This window comes from Setaria viridis, chromosome 3 (genome assembly GCF_005286985.2).
Source record: "Setaria viridis chromosome 3, Setaria_viridis_v4.0, whole genome shotgun sequence".
Lineage (NCBI taxonomy): Eukaryota > Viridiplantae > Streptophyta > Magnoliopsida > Poales > Poaceae > Setaria > Setaria viridis.
The window spans coordinates 26422641-26434433 of NC_048265.2; the positions used below are offsets into that span (position 1 = coordinate 26422641).

At 43.9% G+C, this 11793-nt stretch overlaps 1 long non-coding RNA gene and 1 pseudogene across 1 annotated transcript; both read left to right on the forward strand.

The window, feature by feature from the left end:
- The first annotated feature begins 2145 nt into the window (after nucleotides 1–2145).
- LOC117850372 (receptor-like protein kinase FERONIA) lies at nucleotides 2146–5002 on the forward strand (annotated as a pseudogene).
- Nucleotides 5003–7213: 2211 nt separating this feature from the next.
- Nucleotides 7214–11072, forward strand: LOC117847659 (uncharacterized). The gene is made up of 2 exons (XR_004638681.2): nucleotides 7214–9684; nucleotides 10279–11072. It is a non-coding gene; the product is annotated as an uncharacterized lncRNA (long non-coding RNA).
- Nucleotides 11073–11793: the final 721 nt, after the last annotated feature.

Genomic DNA, 11793 nt, shown 5'->3' on the forward strand with positions numbered 1-11793 from the left:
ATATGCATTATCTATCTATACTATAAATAAAGCATGAATTGCTTTGAATATGCAAGACAGGAAAAACTCACCATTAGAATGTCCATTTGTGTTCACAATTTCCTTTGCCATATCTGCCATTTCAGAACATTCAATCTGTAAGAACAGATCAATATATTAGTAAAAGAGAACATACTCAAGATCAGAAACAACACTTGCACTGGTTCACATAACTGGTCGACCAAGGTAATTGCCTCTCATGTCTGGCATCCACTTAACAATCAAGTCCTTTTTTAATGGATACTGTAACCCAAAATACTGAAGTAATTAACCAGTAAAGATTCTACTACTATGGTTCACTGCTAAGTTAACTATGCAAAATAACAGTCTAGTAATCACGGTGACTACTTCAGTGCTACAATCTTTTGATTTTCTTACAAATTTTGACTCAATCAGAATGCAATTCATGGTCTCACCTGCGTGTATATTGGTCGAGCAGCTAATGTTAGCTTCGAAAGTAACACACCACGATCTCTTAATGTCTCTAGTATAGTGCATGTCCACCCGGTGCATATCACAATTGAGAAATATATATTGTTGTTTGGTTTCATAAGGAGTGGGGGAGAAGAAAAAGAGGCAAAGGGATACAGTTCCTGGCCTTGATCATTGCAGTTCCATTATCACAGACAAGAGTGTGTGTATCCTCAGAGCCAGCCATCACATGATCTCTCTGCATAGAAACTCAATGAGGGCAGAAGTTAATAGATGGCAGATCCGAAACAACATTAGAATATTGAAGCTAACAATCAAGCAACAGATAGCGAAACAACACCTCTGTGACTTGCCATTAAACTGCAAAACACCTTCATGTTTCATTCCCATCATGTAATTTGTGTGGGAAAAACACATCTTGCAAACTAGATTACTGTACCTGTGCATAGCACCTGGAAGAGCTTGCCATTTGACTCGCAGCTAGCTTTAGAACTTCCAGCACTACTCTGAAATGCCCATGTCCAACAAGCATAGTATATCCATCACAAACGAAATCCTGCCTGAGCTTTGCAATTGTCTTGCAAGCCTGAAAACGCACCATACCAAAGCATCAGTAAACAAGGCATAAATTCGAGTACAGAAACTAGAATGTAAGTTCTGGATTGGCTGACAACCTTTAAAGATGTCTATCCAATTTTTTCTCCACGCTCAGCTAGGCGTGATTTTGCTGCATCAATCAACCAGGAGCAGCACATGGTACGCCATCCCGCATGGATAGATCAAGACTCCAAGTTTATCCTTGTATGGGAATTATTATATATTTAATTAGAACAAACATTTCAAACTCGTACCACGCTAGAGTTGTTGTCAACACATTGTCTCCATTACCAATCAGTAGAGCAGAGTTTTGCACGAGCAGTACGTAGAGCAGAAGATGCATGAGCCGCAGAGGGGAGGCTCGAGCAGTAGATGGGCAGGCATGAAGACAAAGGGGAGAGAAGAAACTACCTGGGTAGAGGAGATTACGTGGCAGTGCATGAGACCAACTATTAGACAGCATCAACATACTCGACACCATCGACACAAACTGGATCTTAGACAAAGTTGGTGACCGTTGTGAGCAATATCTTTCTGTTAGTTCTTTTCAAGTCCGGTCATGCGCTGGCTTATTGGACATGTACGGCAGTTGAAGGTAATTGCTATTCCAATTTATTTGGAAAAAAGAACGAAAGGATTTCCATCTCGGAACAGAAACATGTTAGCTTTTTTTTTTTCACAGCCACCTTTTCTGCCCTATTTGTAGGTACTGCTGTCACAAGAACATTTCAATTTCATGCTCGCTCAGACATTAAGTATTCTGTTGCATCAGTTTATTGTTGTTCTTCTTGCAAAAGAGTGAATGTACTTACGATGGAATTCTTTACTGTCCTTATTATTACAGGTACAGCTCCAATTCGTATCAATCAGAATCCACCTTGTTGGCTGAACAAAGACTACACAAGTACTATCCAACTGCACTTAATTTTCCCTGATTTCTTCTTGCCTGAAACCCCCACATTGAAAGGTCTAATTTTCTGTTATGATGCGGTTGTTCCTGAAGCTATCTTACAGCAAAACTGATTTATAGACATCCTCAAACTTTGTTTATTTATTCTTCACAGACTAATCACTACAATGGCCCGGCAGACCTTGATACTTACCCTCACATTCCTCACACTGCTCTGCATCATATTATCAGTTGCCATGGGCATCGATAACGACTCCACCGACTCTGGTCAGATCCGCCTATGTTGTGGAAACCCCAGTCCCATGGTCGCTGATGCTATTAATCGGGCATGGTACAGTGACATGAATTCCAAGTTTGCGCCATCATTACTGGAAAGCTCTGTCGATGCTTATGCTTGGTACCCTGACCCTGGACTACCCTCTGCTGCTCCATACATAACTGCTCGCATCTTCACTTCAAATTACACCTATTCCTTCCGTGTCAGTTCTGGCCGCATGTTCTTGCGCCTCTACTTCTTTCCTATCACGTATGTCTCCCAAGATTCCAGTGAGAACTTTACTCCTGAATATGCCTACTTTGGTGTCACAGCCTCCAATCTGACCCTTTTAGATAACTTCAATGCCTCCCAAACTGCTCTGGCAACAAATAGTGGATTCTTTGTTCTTGAATACTCTGTAAATGTTACTGCCGGCAGGCTAGACCTCACTTTCTCCCCATCCACACACCAGACTGGCTCTTATGCATTCATCAATTATATTGAAATCGTGCCCACGCCTGACCTCTTCACAACAACGACACCAACACTAGCAAATGGTGGAAACCCAAATCCATTCCCTATCGATCCTGCAACAGGTTTCCAAACAATGTATCGGCTTAATGTTGGGGGCCAGGCCATCTCACCGCAAGGTGATATTCGGCCTGTTCGCTTCAGCTTATTCATCCGACTTATCAGCCACTAAATAGTATTTTTCTCTCACAACAAATCAGCCGTTTCAGCTTTTCAGCCAGCTTATAAGCTGAAGCAAACAGGTCCATTGACTTTTACCGCCAATGGGATGATGACAGTCCTTACATATATGGTTCTGGTTTTGGGGTGTCCTTTGGGAAAGACAAAAACCTTTCCATCACATATACACCCGGTGTACCAAATTACACCGCACCTGTTGGTGTCTATGAATCTGCACGGTCAATGGGGACAAATGCACAGGTCAACCTGAACTCCAACCTTACATGGATTTTACCAGTTGATGCGGGATTCTTTTACCTGCTAAGGTTCCACTTCTGCGAGATCCAGTATCCAATAACTAAGATCAATCAGAGGTCATTCTTCATCTACATCAACAACCAGACAGCACAGCAGCAAATGGATGTCATCGCGTGGAGCGGAGGAATTGGCAGAACAGCATACGGTGACTATGCTATTTTAACAAATGGTTCCGGTCGGATGGACTTATGGGTTGCCCTTCACCCTGATCTTTCGTCCAGACTAACGTTTCCCGATGCACTATTGAATGGTCTTGAAGTCTTCAAGCTACAGAATGATGAACATAACAGTCTTGCTGGGCTCGATCCTCCCCTTCCATCTGCAAGGAACCCGAATGGTGCTTTACCAACAGCCATTGGTAAGCCTGGTGGAAGAAACTCAAAAGGTGTTGCACAAGCAGCGGCTGGTGGAGCTGCTGGTGGCTTTGCTATTCTGTTGTTTGCCTGTTTTGGCATGTGCATCATCTGCAGGTGCAAGAAGAATGTAGCAAAGGATTATGGAATGACTGGAGTCAAGGGGAACATGGAACCTCGTCATAGAAACGTCACACCTGTTCCGGGAACACAGGAACAATTTCGCCCTTGGCATGTCACAAACTTTCGCAAGTATCATGCCACATTCCTTGATACTGTTCCTCAACCCGATCGACCTGGGGACATGGTGACTATGGGAAGGACTAACAACAAGCACTTGAATCAAATTGAGTGCAACAATATGCCATCAAATCTATGCCGCCACTTCACCGTCAAGGAAATCCAGGCAGCTACCAATAACTTTGACGAAACCTGCCTCCGGGCAAGGGTGGTTTTGGGAATGTATACCACGGAAAGTTAGATGATAGAGTTAAGGTAGCAATTAAGCGTGGCAACCCACTATCTCAGCAGGGTCCCCATGAGTTCCGAACTGAAATCGAGACTTTGTCCATGCTCCGTCACCGCCATCTTGTATCTCTTATTGGATACTGCAACGAAAATAATGAGATGATCCTAGTTTATGATTACATGGCGAATGGTACCCTTCAGGAGCACCTGTACAACACCAAGAAGTCACCTCTGCATTGGAAGCAACGCCTTGAGATCTGTATTGGTACAGCTCGAGGGCTCCATTATCTGCACACCGGTGCTAAGCAAACAATCATCCATCGCGATGTGAAGACTGCCAACATTCTATTGGATGACAAGTTGGTGGCAAAGGTTTCAGACTTTGGGCTATCAAAGGCCAGTCCAGACATGGACGACACCCATGTTAGTACTTTGGTGAAGGGCACCTTCGGATATCTTGATCCTGAGTACTTTCGAAGAAAGCAACTTACCCAAAAATCTGATGTATATTCTTTTGGGGTCGTGTTATTTGAGGTTCTGTGTGCACGCCCAGTGATTAACACTCAGCTCCCGGAGGAGCAAGTGAGCTTGCGTGACTGGGCACTGTCTTGCCTGGAGAAAGATGTCCTCAGCGAGATTATTGACCCTCATCTCCAAGGGGAAATAACTCCTGAGTGCTTCATAAAATTTGCAGAGAGTGCTGCTCAATGTGTCGCTGATCGTAGCATTGACAGGCCATCGATGAGCGATGTACTTTCGAACCTTGAGGTCGCTCGCCAGCTGCAGGAGAGCTCAAGGGATAAAAGCAGCGGTGCTGAGGCGATGGCGTCCCGTGCAAAGACATGTGTGGATTCTGCAAATCCAGCAAAAGACTCAACAATGAGTGTCGCAGGACAAGGAGTCGTCTTCTCGGATATCGCATATGCTGAAGGCCGATAACCGTGAGCTTCAGGTCTAGTTTTTTTAATTAATACTCAGGTATCACTTCTGGTTAGTCTGTATGGTCCATAACTGATTTGGTGATATTGTAGAAATTGCAGAGGACTGAATGGCATTATCTAATTAACTCATCAATGTATTAGAAATTTTTCTTAGCATCTTTGCTTGAAGAAATCTAAGACGCGTGAATCAGTGATATGCTGCATACATACGGATCCACTTAGGAATCATCAAACCCTGTATGGCTGCTTGTAGAGGCAACAGTCAATCTTGCGAATGTTCAATGTGCATCCAGGAGCTGAAACAATGGAACTAACCTAGTTTGTTAATGATATGACCAAACCCCCCAGCATTTGAGTGATTGTAGCTCTTTCTATTTCAGATGTGCTATTATCCTTGTGTAGGTTCACTTTGTAGGAACTTGCCATGCTTGTCCTCAAACAGAGTTGAGGAAGGACCACTGTTCCATCCCCACCGAAGATATACCTAGTGATTCCAGTTTAAATTTATGAGTGGTGCTTTTTATGTAGAATCAAGTATGAGGAATCCAGTTTTCATTTCCTTTGTTTGCTTCTGTGAAAGAAGATGCCATCTTCTATTGGTTATATGGTCCCGGACAGTAGCACAGTTACATTAACCTCCACAGTTTAGGCTTAGAGGTTAGAGCCTTTGTTTTAGTTTTTCTTTGTTTTGAAAGACCCCTTTGTTTTATTGAATTGTTCACTCCTGTCTCCTGAACACAAACATACCAATCTCTCATGATGCTCACTTCCTGAGCTGGGCTCATCAGTAGCATGGACGTCCGTCACGAGTCGTTTGGTCCTTGTGCAGTTCAGGCCATCCCACTTGTCTGGAGCAATCGACATTCAGAGTTCAGGCCTGTCTCCCTAGGATACTCCACAAATATTTTTTTTATCGCTAAACTAGCTATGTGCATATCGGAATCCTACAGAACTAAGTTTTTTTTTTACGACCGTGCCTTCTGCCTTGGCACGTTTTCCATTAAGAGAGAAGAAATATTGTTACATCCTAAGCTATGTCATACAGAGGATGACACAGCTGCAAGAAAAGACAACAACTCAACAAGAAGAAAGGAAAAGCAGGCCAAAAACAATTGGAGACTATACGGCCAAAAACTATTGGCGACCTGATGTTCATACTTCGTAGTTCGTATCGTACTAAATTCGTGTATATGGTAACATTCAATCGATACTCATGTTTTAGTGAATTCGCTGTTCCACTCTGCTCCCAACAAACTCCCAAGCAGTAAGCGGCGAAGACAAATGGGCCATCAAGAGAACGGCCCCGCGTCAGCTGGCGCCGGCCCGCTCGTAGGCAATGCCTGGCCCGGAGAAGAAAATCACGAAACGGTGGTTGAACCTGATCAATTACAGCGGCCTCACCTCCCTGTAGCGTAGAGGAATTTCCCCTCTAACGGTCGAACGACTACGGCGCATAGATTTCCAACCACTGATCGATAAAGTGGCGAGCAAACTGTCAAAGCGGAAGGGAAGGAACCTCACGCAGGCCGGCCGATTATGCCTCACCAAGTCTGTCCTATCCTCACAACCCGTCTACACCCTAACGGCCCTCAGAACGCCCAAAGAAGTACCAGAGGACATCGACAAAATAAGAAAACGTTTTCTATGGGCGGGAGACAACGAGCTTACCGGGGAAAAATGCAAGATCAACTGGACGAGGACAACTTTACCGAAAGAGCATGGCGGCGTTGGAATTCTAGACCTTCATAAATTCGCAAGAGCGCTCCGCCTTAGATGGCTATGGCATGAATGGGCTTCCCCGGACAAGACGTGGGTCGGAACCGAAACACCATGCGACGACTGAGATAGACTGCTTTTCGCTGCATGTACGACGATCCAAATCGGCAATGGGGACAAGACACGTTTCTGGCAGGATGCGTGGGTAGCAGGCTGGCGACCAAAGGACATCGCTCCACAACTCTACGCAAAAACCAAAAGGAAAAAGAAGACAGTGCGAGAGGCAATCCACAACAACAACTGGATCAGAGATCTTCAACACACAACAGGCCTTACAAACACCCTCTTGAACGAATTCGTAGACCTATGGCCTCTGATCCAACAGTACCAATTAAACCCGAGTCAGGAGGACGGAATTACATGGAAATTCACCCAGAGCGGTCAATACACCACCGCTTCAGCATATAAGGCTCAACTCCTAGGTAGCGTGAAGGCGACTAATCTTGCAACAGTGTGGCAAGCCTGGACACCAGCAAAATGCAAAGTTTTCGTCTGGCTAATTCTCCAAAATAGGGTCTGGACTTCGGACAAACTAGCAAAACGGGGCTGGGACCACACCCCAACATGCACCCTATGCCGATGCACGATGGAGACTGCGCATCATCTCCTAGCCGAATGAAGATACACAAAGCAAATTTGAAAACTCGTGGCCCAATGGTTGTCACAAGAAAGCCTGCAACCGGGTCAATGAAAGCACAGCATAACGGCCATAGATTGGTGGACCAATATCACATCAACAATAGGAATCCCGCGTAAAGCGTCCCGAAACCTCGCCCTCCTCATTATGTGGGAAATATGGAACGAGCGAAACTCCCGTATCTTCCGCCACCAGGGTTCCCCGATGACATCACTAATGACGAAAATCAAATCCTCAACCAACATGTGGGTAGCAGCGGGAGCGAGAGGCCTAGCGGCCCTTCTTTACTAAACACAACACTCTGGGTGCCTCCCTGCTCTTTTTTCCTTTTCCTTTTTCCCCTCCTCTATGAATGAAATAGGCACACTCTCGTGCCCTCTTCCGTTCAAAAAAAATTACAGCGGCCTCCACGCGAGTGCGGCGTTGTACCGTTGAGCACCGGCCGCCGCCACTCGATGGCCTACTGCGGTCGCCAAGAAGGCGCCCGCGAGCGGCGCCGGCATTGGCACGGCCACTCAGGGCGAAGTGACGAGTCGAGCTCGAGCACCGATGCGGGCGGGGTGACTGGATGGCGCACGCACGCATGAGTTGGCGTCGTCCGCATGCTCAGGGAGACTGCGCACAGGCGAAGGTGAGGCCGCGATCCTCTTTCACGGCGTGTTGCCACCATGGCGCGCTTTAGCTGTTCGATGAAATGCCTGCACTGAGAACCAGTATCAAATATGGATCCGTATCCTCTGCCTTTGAGGCCAACGGGGTGCATTTCCAAACCTTAATGCATTCTTTGCTTTGTAGGTGCTGTATATGCACCTTTATTATTTGCACGTTTTCAAACACGCACTTGCATAGTTGGCTAGTTGCATAGCATTGCACGGTGTCTTTACTTGGCTTGCTTGTACTTGTGTAATGTATCTGATATGTGTTTAGTACTTTAGTTATACTTGTTTACCGTTCAAAGCAGATGAACATTGACTCGACAGCAACCAAGCACTCGTTTTGCATAAATCCAAAAGTCCTTCTGTTCCACTTGCATACATTGGACAGTATCTTCCAAAGGGTCTAGCTGCCATTCAGTCGAACCCACGACTGAGACTGGGAGGATGTAAATTTTGTCTATGAATGTGACATGAGACTTCCAGCAGTCCACACATACAGTTATTAACAATAAAACATCAAATCATCAATTTGATGTACTGGAAATGTAGATGATTGTAGGTGATGTACTTTCCAGGTTTTGCATTAACAACAGAAGCATCTCTAGCTCTGATTGGTTGAGTCAGCAATCGCCAACCAAACACTTAGTCTCGGTGTAACCCCAGATATTTTTGAGTTTTCCATCAGGATTCATGACTTGGGAGTCCAGGCCATCTCAAAAAGAAAAGTCCAACTTGTAAACCAAATTTAAATTTGAAAGAAAAAACATTGTAGTCATAGTTGATTTGGAACCATAGATGATGATTGCCTAATGTTCAATTAGCATGCCCACTGCAGCCTTTCAGTTCCAACTAGAAGCATCTCTACTTCTGATTTGCAGTTTTTCATGTTATATTGAGCAAATTATGCAAAGGCAACACACCAGATTGCCAAAACAAAAAGGTAAAAGGAGAAGAATCTATGCAGCCTTTTTTAGAAAATTGAGAAAGTAGTATATCCACATAATTTTGCATTAGATTATTCTTTCTGGCTTGGAAAATTGAAGTACTAAAATTGAATCCCTCAAATCAAAATATGAAAATTAATAAAACAACAGGGGCTTGTTTGTTGGCAATGGCCAAGGTAAGCTCCCTGAGCTTACTCCCTCACCCACACACACTCAGGCCAGAGGTAGAAGAAGGTGAGAAAGAGCACAGCACACACACAACTATCTGTTGCTGCTGAACTGCGTGAGCTGCAGGCCTGCAGCTGCTCATCCACTCTTTATAGAGCACAAAGTCAAAATAGAGTACACAAACCTATGAGTGTATCTACCAACTACTAGTACTATATACATGACAGGGCTTACTGCCCACTACTCACGGCACTGCTGCCTTACACGGCAGACAGTGGCCATTCAGGCCATTCAGCCGGCCAAGGAGCTCTACCTGCTCCATTGACTTTGCAAAAGGAAGAGAGAAGCAATGAGCTGAGCAATTAACTAACATTGTTCATAAAAATTTAGCATCCGATTCTTCTGCAAAGCTCCACCCCCTCATCTCTTTACCTTCCAAATTTTTTGACAACAGCTGCTCAGTCACCTATCCTGCAGGATAGCACACCTTCCTCATCAGGTAACTTTAAGTTGTTAGCTTGTTTATTGTATCGTTTCCAGCTTCAGTTTTTAGCTCATTTTGTATTCTTTTGGCTCCTAGATACACAGAAGCTCCTTATTTCCTCATCAGATGTTGTAGTCTTTGATTAACATGCTTATATCTCAACTTTTAGCTTTTACTCGATGTTTCTGTTTTATTCTGTGATTCAGGCAGTGTGAAGATCTTTGTTGTTACTTCTTCACCATGTGTACTGTCTAAGACCATAAATTTAATCATGAATGTCTTTTTATAAGCACATGATTTTTCTTAGGCCTAATTTTGACTGAATAGCTCAAAAGTCAGAAGACATCTTCCAAAACATTTGGGGCTGTTTGCTTCGGACCTGGCAGGCAGCTCTGTAGCCAGGCAGCGATCTCCACCCCAGGCTGATGAAATCAGACGCCTGGGGAAGCTGCCTGCGCCAGGCAGCTTTGCCAGGACACCAAGCACTTACTATTGTGCACCTAATTCTACAAGATGCAATCCTTATATTTTTGGCTCCCATATTATTGTGCTTTTTTTTTGAGAATCCAGGAGGGGTTGAGAACCCCTACTGATTAATTATATATATAGGTAAAAAAAGGTTCGAAACCAAGGAATACAATTAAGAAACAAAAGAGCAGGAGAAAAAAGACTGAAGACGAAAAAGAAGGAAAGAAGATACAAGCGGAAAGAAGAAAAAATTAAAGAGAGTGAATCCAATCTTCGAGCCGAGAACGATGTCTTGAATTGATCCGGAGCAAGAGATCCTTGAGTTCAGAGACAAATTTGTGCTTACAATCCAAGATGAGAGGATCAATATTGTTGAACATCCAGTTGTTTCTTGTTGTCCAGATGCTCCACTCCATCAGGATTATAATCTCCATCGAAAATGGTGTTCCTAATTTCCTTCTTATTTGCTCTAATATGTTCAAGATCGTCCTTGTATGCACATAAGTAATCCCAATGCTTCTCCAGCAAGCCTTTGCAAAGTTGCAGCGGAAAAATAAATGATATGTAGTCTCTCTTTTTTGTCTGATGCAGAGCTCGCAGTTGTAAGACTCCAGTGCCATCTGTCTTCTTCTTAGAAGATCTCTCGTGTTTAGTCTGTCCACAAGCAGTAGCCAGAAGAAGATTTTGTGTTTCCTTTGACATTTCGATTTCCATAGCCATTTGAATGCTTGGTGTACATTCCTAGTACCCATGATGGAATGGTATGCCCTTTTGGTAGAAAATATAGGTGATCCCCATATATAGGACCAAATGTCATTTTGTAAGTCCAAATGAATTTCGGCGGTCTGATGTTGCAACATCATCAACTGGTCATGTGCCTCTGTTGACAGTGGAGTGTTAAAGTTTTCTATGAAATTTGCCTTTTCTTTGACTGACTTGAATGATGCATTTGTGTCCCTTGCAAAGGAGAGAAGTTCTGGAAAGAGTTGTGCTGGAATGCCCCCTTGCCACAAGTCATGCCAAAATAGCACTGTAGAGCCATTTGCTATTGTAGCTGACGCAATTCCTTTATATTTATCTTGAAGTTTAAGAATGTCCTTCCACCAAAAGGAACCTCTACTTTGCCCTACTGGAAGCTTTCCATTTGAGTAATATTTGTTCCATAGTAAGGTTACCCACGGTATGTCTTCTTTGGAGTAGAATTTGTGTAGAAATTTCATTAGCATGGCTTCATTGTGTGCAACTATGTTTATCACCCCTAGACCGCCATTTTCTTTAGGGTGACAAACCATATGCCAGGCTACCTTTGATGGCTTTGTAGAGTTTGGATCTAACCCCCTCCAAAGGCAATGTTTTCTGAATTTATCAATCTGAGCTATTACTCCCTTATGCAATTTAATAGTCGAGCAAAAGAAAACCGCTGACGAGGAAAGGACTGAGTTAACCATTTCAAGTTTCCCTCCTTGGCTGAGAAACATAGACATCGAATTCAATCTTTTCTCCATCCTTTGAATGAGCGGCATGAAGTGCTCGATCTTGGGTTTGACTAACCCCAATGGCAGACCCAGATAGGTGAAAGGGAGAGATCCTTGCTGACATTCAAAGCTTTGTGCTAGAAATTGTAGTCTTTCTTCTGTAATATTGATAGGCATCATC